Here is a 19,485-nt window from a genome sequence, read left to right on the forward strand (position 1 = left end):
TTTATAATAGAGAATGTAGTGTTGTATAGCAGTATCAGATACATACGGCTTACGTACCTCTTATCAATCCTGGAAATGATTAAGTAAGGCTTTGTGCTACAATACTGCTGTGGAAAGATATACAGATAATATGTGCAGGAATTAAAGGCTATGTAAACCTTTGAACCCTCTTTTTTTTCTTAACAAAACAATGCTTTATGGTGTTTAATGCAATTTTTTAATTGGTTTTTATTAAAACATATTTTTGGGATGCAGCTTCTATGTACGCTGAAACCCGAATCTGTCAGGGACTAACCACTTCTGTGACCGCGGATCCTGCGTGTCTCTGATATGTTATAAACTTAGATGTGATCAATAACAGCTGGATCCTGTTTGTCAGAGACATGCAGGACCCGCCGTCACTGAAGCCGTCAGTCCCGCTGAGTTGACGGATTTGGGTTAAAGCACACCATCCTGATTTTATGTATCCAGGATACATAGAAGCTGTATCTCAAAAAGTTATAAATTTACATTGTTTTATATTTTAAAAAAAGTGTTCAAATTTTTACAAAGCCTTTAAAGTGAGCAAGTGTGAGAACATCCTAATGTGACAGTTTAAAGTTTATCAATAAAATAAAGAGAAGTTATGGAAGTAATTTCACAGGAATATAGGCTTGGGTGTAAGAACCGATAATACTCCTGTGTGAAGCGCGTTACATAAGGATCACAGAGTGTTATTCTCAACAGCATATCAATACTGTATGTATTAAGGTTTAAAGTGTAGCTAAACGTTTGACAAACTTCTGACATGTCATAGTGACATGTCAGAAGATTGGATTGGTGTGGGGTCCGAGCACTGAGACCCCCACCAATCGCTAAAACTATGCTGCAGAAGCGCTCGTGTGAGTGCTCAGCCGCTTTGTTTCTGTTAGGCTTTTTCCGGAAAGCCGATGTATCGGAGTACAGGCTCATAGCTATTCTATTGAGCCCGTTCTCCGATACATTGATTTCCTGAAAAAGCCGAACAGACACGAAGCGGCTGAGCACTCACATGAGTGCTTCTGCCGCTTCGTTTTACCGATGGATACCACTGTTAGGCATCTGTCATTCATAGGCTATTATAGGATCCATTTAACGTATACATTATGAAAAGCTCATGACATATATATTAAACGGATGCCTGCAACAGATGCCATACAGAGGCAGCCTTCACTTTTTGGCTCCCATTTAAAAAAAACTTATACCATGCAGTACACGTTTTTATGGGATTCCATTGTATAGAGTAACATAGTCTACTATGCTAATCCATACCTTTTTTTTACTGAGGTATACAGGTCTGACACAAGCCAAATTGACACTCTTTTTTGTTCTACGTCGGGCTAATGTAACCCTATGGACATGTATAATGTGTATCCCAGGATATTTCCTCGAGTACACGTTAAACGTATATCACAAACATGATGTGAACAGGGCCTAGCTGTTTCTTTCCCTTCTTAAAAAGTGACAACAGGAAATGGCAGCCATTACAGCATTTATAGTGGTTGTTACAGATTCTTTCTAGCCTTCTGAAGGACTAATTTGCCAAGAAATGCAGTGATATAGTCGCAGACTAGTTGTCAATGCATAATTACGTGAAGAAACAGCTGAAGGGAAAAGAATAACTCAAGGGTTTATATTTACTGGTGAGATTTTCTAGTAAGAAATGGTCTTAGTAATAATAGTTCACATCACAAACCACAAACACACCTTCTCTAATGTTTGCACTCTACACCCATGTACAGTGGATTATCATTACTATGTGTGAATGCTTTTTATCCTATGTTACCAGAGTGAATATGCATATAAAGGATTATCACAAATAAATTTTATCAGCGTTAAAGTGTAGTTAAACATTTGACAAACTTCTGACATGACATAGTGACATGTCAGAAGTTTTGATTGGTGGGGGTCTGAGCACTGAGACCCCCACCAATCGCTAGAACAAAGCAGCTGAAGCGCTCGTGTGAGCACTCAGCCACTTCGTGTCTGTTCGGCTTTTTATGTAAATAAATGTATCTGTGTACGGACTCAATAGAAAGTCAATGAGCCCGTACACCGATACATCGGCTTTCCGGAAAAAGCCGAACAGACACGAAGCGGCTGAGCGTTCACACGAGTGCTTCAGCTGCTTCGTTCTAGCGATTGGTAGGGGTCTCAGTGCTCGGACCCTCACCAATCAAAATTTATGACATGTCACTATGATATGTCAGAAGTTTGTCAAACATTTAGTTACCTTTTAACTCAAAGCTCACAATCTGAACCTTCACGTGGGATCCCAGTTAGTTCCAAATCTCGCTGCCTACCATGTCACACTCACAGGGTCCAGGAAGTTAAAGGGGTATTCCAAGACTGTAATATTAATGACCTATCCAATATCCAATTACTTATCTCAGCACCCCTACTGATCAGCTGAATGAAGGGTCAGCAGCGCATCTTCGAACACCATGCCCCCTTCATTTTTCCGCCATACGTACAATTGTGGCTGTGCCTGGTACTGCAGCTTATAGCATCTTTGTCCCATTTAAGTGAATGGGATGGCTGCTTCAGTTCCAGGCACAGCTACAACTGTATGTACGGATATATGTTGGATCCGTTTTTAAAAATATACTGACAAATCATGATGAATCCCCTTTGAATTAAGGTTTCCGTTGGAGCTCCGGTATTTTTGATAGCAGGAATAGCACTGCAGTCTACAATATTCTTACAAGTAATCAGCAGAGAAATTATACGTAATGAAGCCATTATTTTAATTTCATATAGGATGAAAAAAAAAGCGTGCATGTATTCCAATCAATTGATTTATTTCAAAGATCATTAGATCCTGATATAGCAAGCAATGTTTCGGTCCATCCCGGACTTTTGTCAGGTTGTATCTGTATATAAAGTAATAATGTGTATAGACTACAGCTGGGATCAGTATAGTTCATGATCTTATTTTCCTTATCTACCTGACTCTATACCATTTTGAGACACACTGATTATATCTCCATACCGGAGAAAAAAGAGCTACAACGTCTAAGTATAAGAATATATAAATCAAAGATAGCGAAACGCGCGTTGGGGTTGTACCGTGGACCTTACAGCACGGACATATCGTGAGACCTCCACTTTTTAATGGGTAAGACAACATCACTATAACTGATTACCACATAAGTACTGAGTCTCTCTATGTCACTATATTTTGGCTAGGCACTGATTCACTTATGCCATATAAACACTAGGACATTGAGAACTAGCAGTACATGACCCACTTGCTTGTGATATTATATATACTTTATTGTATGGGTAGTGAATGTGGGTCTGCCCTAACATACTACTTTTTTGTCGAATTAGTCCTGTGCTGTATTGTATACCACGGTATTAGTACTAGAGTCTTCTTATGATGTGTTTTTAAATGTATGTCATTTTTCTATTAATAAAATTTATATATTCTTATACTTAGACGTTGTAGCTCTTTTTTCTCCGGTATGGTTATGTAATTATGGAGCAGTCTACTTGATATAATATGGGGGGAAGTTGGTTTTTCAAACTTTACCTAGCCTGTAACCAACATATGCTTAGAGTTTATCTATCTACACTGATTATATCTGAATTATTTCCCTGCTGCCGTTCATTAAGGACATTTCTTGTTGTAGATATTATATATATGTATGTATTTTAGTTTTGGTTTCTCTGCATGTGATAACTTGCATTGTAAGGCTGGGTTCACACGAGCACATTAACGTCCGTAATGGACGGACGTATTTCGGCCGGAAGTCCCGGACCGAACTCAGTGCAGGGAGCCGGACTCCTAGCATCGTAGTTATGTACGACGCAAGGAGTTTTACGCCTCGAATTACACCTGAAAAGACAGCTCCATTACGTCTGCATACATCTGCCCATTTCTTGCAATGGGTTTTACGATGTTCTGTTCAGACGAGGTGTAATTTTCCGCGTCACTGTCAAAAGACGGCGCGTAAAAAGACGCCCGCGTCAAAGAAGTGCATGTCACTTCTTGCAACGTTTTTGCCATTATTCATTGACTCCATTGAAAAACAGCTCCAACGTCCGTAAAAAACGCAGCGAAAAACGCGAGTACTTGCAAAAACGTCTGAAATTTAGGAGCTGTTTTCGCCTGAAAACAGCTCCGCATTTTCAGATGTTTTTGGTCACTACGTGTGAACATACCCTAATAGGTGCTGTGTAATGCCCAATGCTGGAATGGAAATTAAGAATTCTTGGGAGATATCTTTAATAAAAAAAAAATTGAAAAGCATTTTAAGCTAAGGGTCTCCATGCTGGAGATTTTTTTCGCTAGCTCCTTAGGGCTGAGCAGTCGAGAAAATAGAATATTTGGATCGTGCGGAACTTTTGGTTTATTCGTTTGGAAAATAAAGTCACATAGGAGTACTGATAACCATCAGGTCTCTAGTGGGAACCCCCCTCCACACAACCACACAACCACTGTGGGTATGACATGGAAAAAGTGGGATACTGGGTCAATGGCAATCACTACAATTGTATGAACTCCCACGTTATGAATGAATGGAGGTATTTTCTTAATGGTAAGCAGTTTTGTTTTACCCTATGGTGTGCTCACTATGGTAACGTATTTTATAAAGAACTATTCAAAGACACAAAAAAAAAAATTGTCAAATAAATGGTGCCTGAACCGTTAGGCATAAAGTAATTTAAAACCTCAATAAACTTCTGTACTTGTGTGAATAGGTAGTTTACCTGTGGGCAATATATGAGTCAATGATATGTGAATGGAAATCTTCTCACATGATTTATTACGACATACAGCATAAGTCACATGCAAGTTTATGAATGCCGGGCCAAAGCTCCACAGTTCAAAGCAGGTGGGATAGTTTGTTTAAGTGAATAGCATGTGAGGGCGTCCCTGCTCACTTTTGTGTAGTTACAGGTAGCTTGACCTCTGTGAACCGAACCAACAAAGACTCCCACTCCCCAACCTGCAGCATGTACATTCCCGTGATCAGCACCCCTGTACAGATTGCATAGTCATCAGGTGTGGCTGCTCTATTACTTGTTGTTCCACCTACATCACTGCAATGAGTGGCTATTTGTGGCTATTCATAATTTTGAGGATGGGCTACTGGGGGAAGATATGGAAAACGTGTTTCTAGCAATGCCTAAGGGAATAAAGCAGGTTGGTTAACTGTGACATGTATTAAACTAAATATTGCATACTCACATGGAGTAATGACTGTGTTATTAAAACCTAATGCTTTTTAATATAGATATATAAAAGACAAATCCTAATTAAAAGGGATGTCCTGCAACAGAAATAAGGGTCTGCTTATTCTAAATAAGGATGAGCTGCAATATTAGACACAGCCCATGGACAAAAGTGGCACTTTTTCTAAAAAAAAAGCCTTTAAAGTTTAGTCCTTCATTGGTCAGTATGTTTTTTTTATTTAGGTAACATAACTTTTGCAACACCCTGCTCATAGACATTAGATGTATTCGGGGCACCCTCTTATTTACAATCTAAAAATGTCTATGACTTCTGCCGAACTCTCTGCTCAGACATTAAAACTGTGCCTGTGGATCCTGCCAATTCTTGCAATTTACAACGATCTCTAGGAAGAACCCATTTTGAAGAATGACAGGGCTTTGTTTTGGTAATCCAGTAACAATTTAGTTTAGAATCATATTTCAGACAGCTATCTGAAACGTTCCTCTGAAAGTATGCTCCAGATGTATGCAACTGTATGCCTGTACAGTTACTCACGTCTGCCATTGACTACATTTAAAGAAAAAAGTATACTGTGCACTATACTTTTTTTTTTAATGTATGCAGTTATATTGAAAAGTGAAGTTCACCACAATTTTCAATACAGTTGAGGCAAATGTATACAAACAGCTAAACTGGCTAAATGTAGCTAATTATACAGTATGGGCATGTTAGGGTGCGCTCACATATATCAGTTGCATCAGCATCAGTTTTTTTGTCTCTCAAGTGATTACAACTGATTAAAAAACTGATACAAAAATGTATCAGTTGCCATCAGGCTTTTTCACGATTTTTACTACAAAACCACCAGTTGTCGTTAGTTGTCATCAGTTTTTACCATCCGTTTTTAACATCTGTTTTTATCACAATGGTCCACCAAAAAGAAAATCTAGGGTCTGAAAATGTGCCAATTTTATCAGAGTGGCGCATAGCTTTTGATCGATTGGATATATGATAGATTAGATACTTGTGTACCATGTCAGGGCTCTCCTCTGCTAAGGCTTCAGCGCTGCACTGTCGGACACACACATTGTAATGTCACGTGTTATATTCAGTGCGGCGCAAAGGCTGGCGCCAAGAGAGCGAGCCCAGAAGGCAGCTGCTGTCCACTGACCTCAGATCTTCGACGCAGTCTTGTGAGCATGCAAAGATGCCAAACACTAGCCCTAACTTCAGGAAGTAGTTAATTTTTGGTGCCTTTACAGCCACGGAGTGCCCACTGTAGATTGGTCCACAGCTGAGTTTTTTCAAGCCAAAGACAGTATATTTGCTGTCATCTTCTTTGGTTTTATGGTCTGTCTTTATGTAGGGATATAAAATCTTTGTCTAGGGGGTCTGGTCTAGACTCAATATAATGCTTTTTAGTTCAGTTTGGGCCTTGTTTTTTATGTGTTCTGTTTCGTAGGGTTGTAGCCTACCTCTATGGTCTGCATAGGCGATCAGGTCTTGTCTCTGATAGCATGTATCAGGGGTCTGATTTAGGAGCCTCATAATTTTTATCAATAGGCAATCCAAACATATAATTAGTATATACGTCAGAGGATATGATCACTGGCTAGTATGCTGAGTTTATTTTTCATGTTTCCGATTTTTGTTTTTTTTGTGCCTGTGATGGCAGTTTTTTTGTTTTTTAAAGTCAATGTACTCCGACAGCTGACACTCCACTGTTGCTGGCCAGCGGTCCTTTGCCGCTGATTTTGGCAATTAACCCCTTAAATGAGGCGATCGATTGCGATCGCCACATTTTAGTGGTTTCTAGCACATCGGCAGATCCCACGATGGTTGGCATGGTCCTGATGGGCTTCCTGTCAGAGTGACAGGAAGTAACTGAGTCGTTCTCGATGCACACACTCGCATTGGGAACCAGTAGGTCAGCTTTCCCTGATAGCTTCACACTCCACTGTTGCGGTTTATCTACGCTGATTTCGGCAATTAACCCCTTAAATGCGGCGGTCGATTGCGATCGCCGCATTTAGGGGTTTGTAGCACATTGGCTGCCCCCCATGCAACCGGAGGCCAGAGAACGGCCTCCGGGTCTGCCATGCACGGAAGCTTATGAGGACCAGCCTTTGGCTTACTGTCAGAGTGACTGTGACGTCACACTGACAGTTGGAATACATTACACTACGTAGGTAGTGTAATGTATTCTAGAAGCGATCAGTCCTGCAGGTCAAAATAAAAAGCGTGACAAGTAAAAAAAAATGTAATAAAAATGTTTTATAAAAGTGTCAATATAAGGGTATGTTCACACGACAGCGTCCGTAACGGCTGAAATTACGGGGATGTTTCCGCCTGAAAACATCCCCGTAATTTCAGCCGTAACGGCATGTGCAGGCACTTGAACGGCGCGTCAGTTACGGACGTAATTTGGCGCTGCTATTCATTGGAGTCAATGAATAACGGCTCCAATTACGGCCAAAGAAGTGACAGGTCACTTCTTTGACGCAGGCGTCTATTTACGCGCCGTCATTTGACAGCGGCGCGTAAATATATGCCTCGTGTGAACAGACAAACGTCTGCCCATTGCTTTCAATGGGCAGATGTTTGTCAACGCTATTGAGGCGCTATTTTCGGACGTAATTCGGGGCAAAAACGCTCGAATTACATCCGTAATTAGTGCGTGTGAACATACCCTAAAAGTTATAAGTTAAAAAAAACAAACACTGCTTTTGTTCCTATAATAAGTACAGTGAAGGAAATAAGTATTTGATCCCTTGCTGATTTTGTAAGTTCGCCCACTGTCAAAGACATGAACAGTCTAGAATTTTTAGGCTAGGTTAATTTTACCAGTGAGAGATAGATTATATAAAAAAAAACCTGAAAATCACATTGTCAAAATTATATATATTTATTTGCATTGTGCACACAGAAATAAGTATTTGATCCCCTACCAACCATTAAGAGTTCAGCCTCCTCCAGACCAGTTACACGCTCCAAATCAACTTGGTGCCTGCATTAAAGACAGCTGTCTTAAATGGTCACCTGTATAAAAGACTCCTGTCAACAGACTCAATTAATCAGTCTGACTCTAACCTCTACAACATGGGCAAGACCAAAGAGCTTTCTAAGGATGTCAGGGACAAGATCATAGACCTGCACAAGGCTGGAATCGGCTACAAAACCATAAGTAAGACGCTGGGTGAGAAGGAGACCACTGTTGGTGCAATAGTAAGAAAATGGAAGACATACAAAATGACTGTCAATCGACATCGATCTGGGGCTCCATGCAAAATCTCACCTCGTAGGGTATCCTTGATCCTGAGGAAGGTGAGAGCTCAGCCGAAAACTACATGGGGGGAACTTGTTAATGATCTCAAGGCAGCTGGGACCACAGTCACCAAGAAAACCATTGGTAACACATTACGCCGTAATGGATTAAAATCCTGCAGTGCCCGCAAGGTCCCCCTGCTCAAGAAGGCACATGTACAGGCCCGTCTGAAGTTTGCAAATGAACATCTGGATGATTCTGAGAGAGATTGGGAGAAGGTGCTGTGGTCAGATGAGACTAAAATTGAGCTCTTTGGCATTAACTCAACTCGCCGTGTTTGGAGGAAGAGAAATGCTGCCTATGACCCAAAGAACACCGTCCCCACTGTCAAGCATGGAGGTGGAAACATTATGGTTTGGGGGTGTTTCTCTGCTAAGGGCACATGACTACTTCACTGCATCAATGGGAGAATGGATGGAGCCATGTACCGTCAAATCCTAAGTGACAACCTCCTTCCTTCCACCAGGACATTAAAAATGGCTCGTGGCTGGGTCTTCCAGCACGACAATGACCTGAAACATACAGCCAAGGCAACAAAGGAGTGGCTCAAAAAGAAGCACATTAAGGTCATGGAGTGGCCTAGCCAGTCTCCAGACCTTAATCCCATCGAAAACTTATGGAGGGAGCTGAAGATCCGAGTTGCCAAGCGACAGCCTCGAAATCTTAATGATTTACAGATGATCTGCAAAGAGGAGTGGGCCAAAATTCCATCTAACATGTGTGCAAACCTCATCATCAACTACAAAAAAAACGTCTGACTGCTGTGCTTGCCAACAAGGGTTTTGCCACCAAGTATTAAGTCTTGTTTGCCAAAGGGATCAAATACTTATTTCTCTGTGCACAATGCAAATAAATATATATAATTTTGACTATGTGATTTTCTTTTTTTTATTTTCAAAATAAAAAGTGATTAAAAAGTTGCATTTACCCCAAAATAGTACCAATAAAAACTACAACCCGTTCCACAAAAAAACAAGACTTCCCACAACTTTTTTGACTGAAAAATAAAAACATTATGGCTCTCAGAATATGGTGACACAAAAAATAAATTATTTTATAAAAATTTGATTTTATTGTGCAAACGCTGCAAAACATAAAAAAAACTATATACATATGATTTTGCCGTAATCATACCAACTTGCAGAATAAAGTAAAATGTCATTTATTGCGCATGGTGAACGCCGTAAGAAATAAAGAATTTAAAACACCAAAATCGCTGTTTTTAGAAAATTTAATAAAAACTGATCAAAAAGTTGTATCTACCAAAAAATGGTATGAATAAAAACGACCGCTCATCCCGCCAAAAATAAGCCGTGACACCGCTCAATCAACTAAAAAATAAAAAAGTTATGGCTCTCAGAATGTGGTGATAGAATTTTTTTTTTTAACAAGTAGTTTTTTCTTTGTACAAGTAGTAAAATATAAAAAAACCTATATAAATTTGGTATTACCGTAGTGGTATTGAGATGTAGAATTAAGTTAAGTTGTCATTTTTACTGCACGGTGAAAGCCGTAAAAGCAAAACCCAAAAAACCATGGAGAAATCGCAGTTTTTTCCAATTTCAGCCCACGAATAATTTTATTTTCAGTTTCCTAGTACATTATATGGTACTTTAAATTATGTCAATAGAAACTACAACTCCTCCCGCAAAAAAATAAGCCCACACACCACTCTATTGACGGAAAAATAAAAAAGTTATGGCTCTTGGAAGTGAAAGACGAAAATGAAAAAGCAGAAAAGGATCAGTCCTGAAAGGGTTAATTCATTTCTAATAATAAAAAAAACCAAACATTTATTACCACATGTGAGGTATTACTGTACTCGCAGAAATTGATTTACAAATGTTGGGTGGCTTTTCTCCTTTATCCTTTGTGAAAATGAAAAAATGCAACATTTTAGTGGACAAAAATGTTGATATTCATTTTAACTGCTTAACTCCACTAAATTCTGCAAAAATCTGTGGGGTCAAATTGCTCACTATACCCCTAGAAAAATTCCTTGAGGGATGTAGTTTCCAAAATGGGGTCACTTTTGGAGGGTTTCCACTATTTTGGCACCACAAAACCACTTCAAACCTGACATGGTGCCTAAAATATATTCTAAAAAAAAAGGAGGACCCAAAATCCTCTAGGTGCTTCTTTGCTTCTGATGCCTGTGCTTCAGTCCATTAGGGCCACATGTGGGATATTTCTAAAAACTGCAGAACCTGGACAATAAATATTGAGTTGCGTTTCTCTGGTAAAAGCTTCTGTGTTACACAAAAAATTGTATTACATATACATTTTGGCAAAAAAAAATGAAATGTTTAAATTTCCCAACTACATTGCTTTATTTCCTGTGAAACGCATAAAGGGTTAAGAAACTTTTTGAATGCTGTTTTAAATACTATGATGTTTGCAGTTTTTAATATGGGGTGATTTGTCTGCACTTTCTAATATATAAGGCTCTCATAGCCACTTCAGAACTGAACTGGTCTCTGAGAAAATAGTCTTTTGAAATGTTCTTGAAAATGTGAGAAATTGCAGCTAAAGTTCTTGTAACGGCCTAGAAAAATAAAAAGGACGTACAAAAAACGATGCAAACATAAAGTAGACATTTGGGAAATGTTAACTAGTAACTATTTTGTGTGGTATTACAATCTGTTTTACAAGCAGATACTTTTAAATGAAAAATAATGCAATTTTCTAAAAATGTTGGTGTTTTCACAAATAAACATTGATTTTATTGACCAAATTTTTCCACTAACATAAAGTACAATATGTCATGAGAAAACAGTCTCAGTCTCTTGAATAGGTAAAAGCATTCCCAAGTTATTACCACATAAAGTAACACATGTCAGATTTAAAAAAATTGTCTGTGTCCTGAAGGCCAAAACAGGTTGCATCCTAAAGGGGTTAAAAAAAAGAACAAAAAAAACAAACATTTGAATGAATCTTAATGAATTTGTTTTACAGGTACCACCCCAAGAAATGGTGCGTTAGTCAGGTTCTACCAGGACCACCTCAATGCAGCATTGAGGAGCATGTGGTGGTCGCAGACGTGTACGTTTTATCCATTATAATATATAAATGTATCATTTAATAATTTTTTTGATCAGCATTCACCAATACTAATCGCCCCCCAAACAGAATTCCAAACATTTCAGTGCTTAAACTTCTACTGAGCATTAGTGCTGTTGTAATCACACCCTTTTGGACCCTAGACCAAAAGACAGTTACCCCTTTATTACCCCTTTATTTCATTAACCTTTCCGCGTCAGGCATTAACTTTTATGTTGTAAAATAGTTTTTCTTTTACTATGGCTAATGTTATTAAGGAAACCAAGTCAAGTATGCAGTATTCGCATTGGTCGCTGCCAAATTATTTAATGCTATAAAAAAAAAAACATTCTCTGGGGTTCCACACGCTTTATCAGGGCAAATGAGGAGGAGGAGGATTATAGAATCCATATCAATAATGACCTCCTCATCCAATTGATGGAGGCTCGTCCGCCGCTGTGGGAACAGTCTGACAGATTACATGCAGACCATCACGCAGTCCAGCGTCTCTGGGAGGAGGTCTACTCCAGCATTGATCCTGGGAGGACCTCATCACCTCACAGAAGAGGAAGTGTGGTAAGTATGAGCTATTGAGAATGTTTATTAGCCGCTAATAAAGAGCACTTCGTATCCAGGCCACATTTGCTGTGTTAGAATTTTCATCAAAGATATTTTATATATACAGTCCATCATATTTGAAGGCATCATCCATTTCAAAAACGTTCAACAAAAGGGACTGTCTAGGTACAGGGATGTATTTTATACTGATGACCTATCCACATAATTGGTTACTGCAGTGCATTTCTTTTTCTGATGTTTATTTTTTAAACAAAATATTAGAATCACAGAAACCATTGTAGAATACTTCAACAACAATGCTCTCTATGTACAGAAATAGAACTACTATAAGGCCCCATGCACACGACTGTGTTCGGCCCGTGATATACGGTCCGCATGTTGGCCAAATTTCCCGGACCGAACACAGTGCAGGGAGCTGGGTTCCTAGCATCACAGTTATCTATGACGCTAGGTGTTACTGCCTCTACGTGGAACTACTGTCCCGTACTGAAAACATGATTACAGTACGGGACAGTTGTCCTGCAGCAAGGCAGTGACACCTAGACTGACAGATAACTATGATGCTAGGAGCCCAGCTCCCTGCACTGTGTTCGGTCCGGGACATGCGGCCGACATGCGGACCGTATATCACGGACCGAATATGGTTGTGTGCATGGGGCCTTATACTGTCCACTATGTACAAGAATATAACTACTATAATACTGCCTCCTATATACAAGATTATAACTACTATAATACTGCTCCTATGTAATTGAATATAACTACTGGAATACTGCCTCCTATGTAGAAGTATAAAATCAACTATATTTATACTGCCAACTATATACAAGAATTAAACTATTATAATACAGCCCGCTATATACAAGAATTGAACTACTATAATACTGCTTCCTATGTACTAGAATATAACTATACTTCCCTTATGTAGTGCCCCCTATATTTAAAAATCTAACTTCTATAATAATAACATAAACTATATTATCCCGATGTTGCTGAATCTACATACAGCCTCTATTTGCATATATATGGATGCGATTGTAAGGAATATAATATTATACGGCCTCATAGGTAAAGGAATATAAGTCCATTATTGACTGTCACTATTCTGACTAATATAATAACATCTCTATACCTTTTATACCGATCAAAGAAATAGGTGCCCCTATTAAGTACACGTTGTATACCAAACTTGATTAACACCTATAAATGTATACCACAATCCTTATAGTAATCCAACGCATGTTAATGAAATATATCTCTAGTAGATGAAATAGACAAAATATAAACAGCTGTCTCAATAAAAACTATTAAAAATACATAAAACAGACTGAGGTAGTTGTCTAAGTATGTACAATTTAAAAAAGTTACAATGTGCAAATAAGTAAATCCAGGATACACATACTATAAGACAAAAAATCTCAATAAACTGGCAAAATTCCCTAGTGGGTCAATATAAATAAATTGCCAATTGAATTTTATATATATTTATTATTCTTTTTTCTGTCACTATATACACATATTTATTCATTTATGTATATATACTTTTTAAAGTATTATACTATGTACATATATATGCACTTTTTTGACATTTATTATTCACTATAGTTATGCATTTACTTTGTGAATATAATATTTATTATATATTTTTATTCACTTAAGATTATAGTTTTTTTTTAGTATTTTTGTATTATGTGGCATTCAATTATATACTTTTGGATTATACATGCACAATATGGGATATTTGCCCTTTTTAAAGATGGCTGCACTTCACTTATTTTCATAAGAGCATGTGAATTACGTCAGGCGTGGCGCCTAGCGCCAGGCCGGGCAGACGTGATGATTGGATGGCGCATGACAAGCGCACTCCGTGTCTTCCGGACACATGGGTTTGGCACTTGGTAGCATGGCGCTGTGGGTCCCTTATGCGTCATGTACTGTACGTAGCATGGATGACTACGTTATTTATCAATTATCAGCAAGGACTTATATCCAGCTGGCCATATATCCAGTAATGAGTTATTTGCTATATACTATCTTATTGCCCATTTATTTTGGTCCTCTTACCGAGTCTGTTACTATAAAGCTCCCCCCTCCACCTCAGAACTCTTTGAGAAAGCTGACAGCAAAACGCATGTCAGGGTCCTGAGGTGGCGTTCTATTGAGGTGTTTTTGGAACGTGTCCTAACATGGGTCAATAGTTCAATTGGCCATATTATGAACGCGTTCATGTACTACGTTGTATACATATTGTGTTTGCTATCTATTTAGCTTATATTGTAGGTAGTTCATATTTGTGCTTGAGTGATCTCCCTATGCCTTATGTTAGGGTGAAGCTTTTATTTATATTGACCCACAAGGGAATTTTGGTACTTTATTGAGATTTTTTGTCTTATAGTATGTGTATCCTGGATTTGTTTATTTGCACATTGTAACTTTTTTTAAATTGTACATACTTTCACTTTTGACCACCACCTCAGTCTGTTTTATGAATATTTAATTGTGTTTATTGAGACAGCTGTTTATATTTTGTATATTTGATCTAATAAAGATATATTGCATTAACATGTGTTGGATTACTATAAGGCCCTGTTCACACAGAGATTTTTTTAAGTCAATGGGAGGCGGTTTCGGAAGTTTTTTGCCGCTGATTCCGATGTGGTTTCCGCGTCAAAATCAGCGTAAAAAAACTCTGTGAACTGGGCCTAAGGATTGTGGTATACATTTATAGGTGAACATCTCTATATAGTTCCCTATGTTAGAATATCCTGGTAGGCAGCATAAGCTAACGATTAATGATTGGACACACATGCATCGATCAATCAGTTAGGATAAGAAAACTTGGAGTTGTTGGGTCTTGATTAACTTTATTATTTCCTTCTTTTTTTTTTTTTTTTTAGGACAACATCAATTACTCGGGAGACTGCATGAAGTCCCTCATGAAGCGGTCACCCAGGAAGACACTTCTGCTGGCCCCTCTATCTCTCAAATGTCTGTTCAGGATACTGCAGCTCCCCTACCAGAAAACTCTTCCTCAACAGCAAGGGCATCTATTCATGCAAACTTTTGAAAATCTGTTAAAGAGGCTCTGTCACCACATTATATATACTAAAATATAACTTTTATTGAGTATTATTAAATAAACAAGAAAAAAATAAAACATCACACTTGTTAAAAATTAGCCAATTCTCACTGACAGTGAGATGTTTCAATACTTATATAGTACCGTACTGACCGAGTGTATCTCTGGCAACTTGCCATGCAAACTTCTCACTGTCAGTGAGCATTGGCTAATTTTTAACAAGTGTGATTTTTTGTGTTTGTTCTTGTTTATTTAATAATACTCAATAAAAGTTATATTTTAGTTTATACTTTAGCAGCTAGCTGGAATCTTTTTGCTTAATTGCAAATTAGTTAATCTTTGTGCCATCCCAGTCCTATTCCCCAACCCAGTCCTATTCCCTATCCCAGTCCTTTTCCCTATCCCCCATCCTACTCTTATTCACCATCAAACTCCTATCCCCGAACCCAAGCCCGTTCCTCCTCACAGTCCCATCCCTCCACTCATTCCCGAGCCTACTCCCAAACTTTTGCAACATCACACTAAATTCCACCTTCTCACTCCAAATCTACTCTTTCTCACTACTTTTCCTCTGCTCATTCTTCTTCTCCTCCTTAGGGTATGTGCACATGATAGCAGGCATTTACGTGTGAAAAGACAGACTGTTTTCAAGAGAAAACAGCTGCCTCGTTTCACACGTAAATTCTCCTCATCGTAATATACGAGGCATCTGCGATGCTCGTAAATCTTGAGCTGCTCTTCATTGAGTTCAATGAAGAACGGCTCAAATTACGTTGCAAAGAAGTGTCCTGCACTTCTTTGCCGAGGCAGTCAATTTACGCGTCGTGTAAATTACTGGTCGTCTGCACAGTACGTTGGCAAACCCATTCAAATGAATGGGCAGATGTTTGCCGACGTATTGTAGCCCTATTTTCAGGCGTAAAACGAGGCATAATACGCCTCGTTTACGCCTGAAAATAGGTTGTGTGAACCCAGCCTTACTTTCCTCTCCCTATCTCTTTTCCTGCACCTTGTACTCAGCTATTTCCTTCTTTTTCTAATCTTACTCTTTTCACACTCCTCATCCAAGTTCTCCTGTAGGATTTCCCAGACAGCCTGACACTTTGGAGAGTGCCATTATGGAAGAAAGATCTGTAGATAGAGGGGTAAGCAGACATAGGCCTATGTCTTCCTCCCCACAGCCCCAATATAGGCACTTGCCTTAGTGTATTTATAAAATAAAAAGGTAATGTAAAAACACTTACTTTGATGTAAAATTTATTGTTACTATTTTTATTTTTCATAAAAAGTTTAAATAATTTGAAAACAAACAGAAAATTTATTTGAAAACATAAAGTTTATTTTCTTTGAAAATGAATTTTTGGTTCATGTAATTACTGAATAAAAGTACATAACAAAAAAATGTATTACGTTTCATTGTCTTTTAATAATTTAGGCCTGGCTCATGGCAGGAGGGAAAGAGACCAAGATTTAGGATCAGTGTGATCTCTTGCTGCATGCCAGTGTTGTCTATTTGCCTGCTGCGCTGAGCCAGGCCTCTCAAGTTGCCCAAGTGTGCTGATATTCAGCACACTTGGCCAACTTGAGAGGCCTGGCTCACGGCAGCAGTGAAAAAAGGCCAAGGTTTAGGATCAGCAAGGGATCACGCTACCCGTTGCTGGCAATTGGAAAATTCCTAAGGAAAATAAAAATTCAAGGCAAAACAATTTCACGGAATGTCAGGAATCTTTCAGTATGGTATGTGTCCTATATAACTTTTCTTACAAACTACAGAAAAGTATAAAGAAATATACTACATACATTTTATTTTTAAAAAAAAAGTGAAAAAATCAAATCCTGCGTTCTTGCTAGTCGAGAGGGAATATTCTAAAAAATAGTCATGCATCTGGTTGATAAAGTTATAGAGGACGACGTACGCCTTTATCACATCATCAACCACATCAGGTTTTAACTGAATGGGGCTAGTGAATATCTTCCATTTCCCAGTCATCATTCCAAAGGCACATTCCACAAGTCGCCTTGCTCTTGTAAGTTTGTATTTGAAAATTTTCCTTCTATAGTCGAGCGCACGGCTGGCATGTGGTTTAAGCACATTGCCACACATCTGAAAGGACTCATCACCAACAAAAACAAAGGGCATTGGACAGAGGTGTAGCTACGTTCTCCAGCACCAGGGACAAAGACCTCTTTCCCGACATTTCCTTTCCCCTCGCCAATTTTTCACCTTTTTTTTATGTAACTCGAGCATAAAAGCATTTGTATATTTTACAAGCGATATACAGTTAGATCCAGAATTATTTGGACAGTGACACAATCTTCATGATTTGAGCTCTGCTGCCACCACATTGGATTTGAAATGAAACCACTGAGATGCAATTGAAGTGAAGACTTTCACATTTAATTCAAGGGGTTGAACAAAAATATCCTGTGAAACGTTTAGGAATTGCAACCATTTTTCTACACAGCCTCCTCATTTCAGGGGCTCAAAAGTAACTTGACAAATTAACATAACCATAAATAAAATGTTTTTTTTTAATACTTTGTAGAGAATCCTTTGCAGGCAATGACTGCCCGAAGTCTGGAACCCATGGACATCACCAAACGCTGGGTTTCCTCCTTTGTGATGCTTTGCCCGGCCTTTACTGCAGCTGTCCTCAGTTGTTGCTTGTTTGTGGGTCTTTCTGCCTCAAGTTTTGTCTTAAGCAAGTGGAATGCATGCTCGATCGGTTTGAGATCTGGTGATTGACTTGGCCATTGCAGGATATTCCACTTCTTTGCCTTAAAAAACTCCTGGGTTGCTTTCACAGTAGGTTTTGGGTCATTGTCCATCTGTACTGTGAAGCGACGTCCAATCAACCTTGCTGCATTTGGTTGAATCTGCCTGGGACGGTTGGGAGGTATGATCCTCTCCTGGTGGAGGAGCCCCTGACGTCGCGGTCCATCTATGGATAGTGACGTTGGGGATTCCACTCCAGATGGAGTATTTAATTGTATCTGCACCCGGCCTGGCACCCCCCCTTACCTTCTCTCCCAGTTGCGCCCCCCCCCCTAGCTATGCCCCTGCATTGGAGGTCCATCACTCCCAGATAATTACATTGGGGAAGGTAATCCAAAATCTCCTGAGTGGATTTTCTGGCCCATGTCAGACTTCTTTAATACCCTGGAGCCATTTGTGCGATCGAATGACCAAATACCCACAGCAACAAATCGATACTCGGCATCCGCAAGGGCCATAAAAATTATGTAAAATTACTTCTTGTAATTAAAGTACTCAGAGACAGTCCCTGTAGGCTTCTGTATACGAATATGCTTACCATCCACAGCACCAACGCAGTTTGGGAATTGGATGACCTAAAAAAACTTGTCCGCTATTTGTTTCCATTGCTGGTTATGCGGAATGCAGAATATAGTCATCACTTAGTAAATCTCACAAGGCTTTGCATGTGTCCCTCACTATGTATGAAATTGTTGATTTCCCAAGTCTGAATTGAAAATGAAGTGATGAGAAGCTTTCTCCTGTCGCCAGAAACCTAAAAATAAAAATAAATCATGAAAAAAATAAAAAGTTATAATGGATTATAAAATAAAAAAACCACAAATGAAGCGTACGTTAAATTACTAGCAATCTAGTCTTTATCAGTGATATTACATTAAATTACCTGCTTGCTCTAATTTCTTTTTGAACATCAACAGAAACATCAGTGCTGCACATCAATTTAAAATAAATTTATAATAAAAAACATTCAAAAAAAGTAAACTTACCGCAGGGTGACCATTCGCCGCTCATCTGGTGGAATGCTCCTCCTGAAATGGGTGTCATCTCTCTGTACGAAACACGCTGCAGGAGATGGTCGAAACTTGAAACATTCATATGCATGTAGTCGTTAAACTTGTCTGGGGGTTCGCAGAGGTCACGGTATAAGGTGGAATAAACACAGCGAGTCATCCTGGCCGAAGTGATGGGGTGGATCTAATGTCACCATCTCTTTCTCTTCAGCCTTCTCCTCATCCTCAGCACATCAAAACTGAAAACAAGATGTGCAGGCAACATGGTGTTAGAAATAAATTACTGAAGAACAGTAAAATCTCGAGCAGAAAATATAACTCTCCTCAGTTAGGATTTTCCCCAGACTGAAGTCAAATCAGATTTTCCCCAGACTGAAGTCAAATCAGATATTCCCCAGACTGAAGTCAAATCAGATTTTCGTCTGGTTTTTATATAACACCCTGCAACCAAGATAACAAAAAATAAATTAATTAAAA

At 38.8% G+C, this 19,485-nt stretch overlaps 1 pseudogene; it reads right to left on the reverse strand.

Moving 5' to 3' along the window:
- Positions 1–5,094: 5,094 nt before the first annotated feature.
- Positions 5,095–19,168, reverse strand: LOC142656581 (uncharacterized; annotated as a pseudogene).
- Between the last annotated feature and the right edge of the window lie 317 nt (positions 19,169–19,485).

Source organism: Rhinoderma darwinii, chromosome 6 (genome assembly GCF_050947455.1).
Source record: "Rhinoderma darwinii isolate aRhiDar2 chromosome 6, aRhiDar2.hap1, whole genome shotgun sequence".
NCBI lineage: Eukaryota > Metazoa > Chordata > Amphibia > Anura > Rhinodermatidae > Rhinoderma > Rhinoderma darwinii.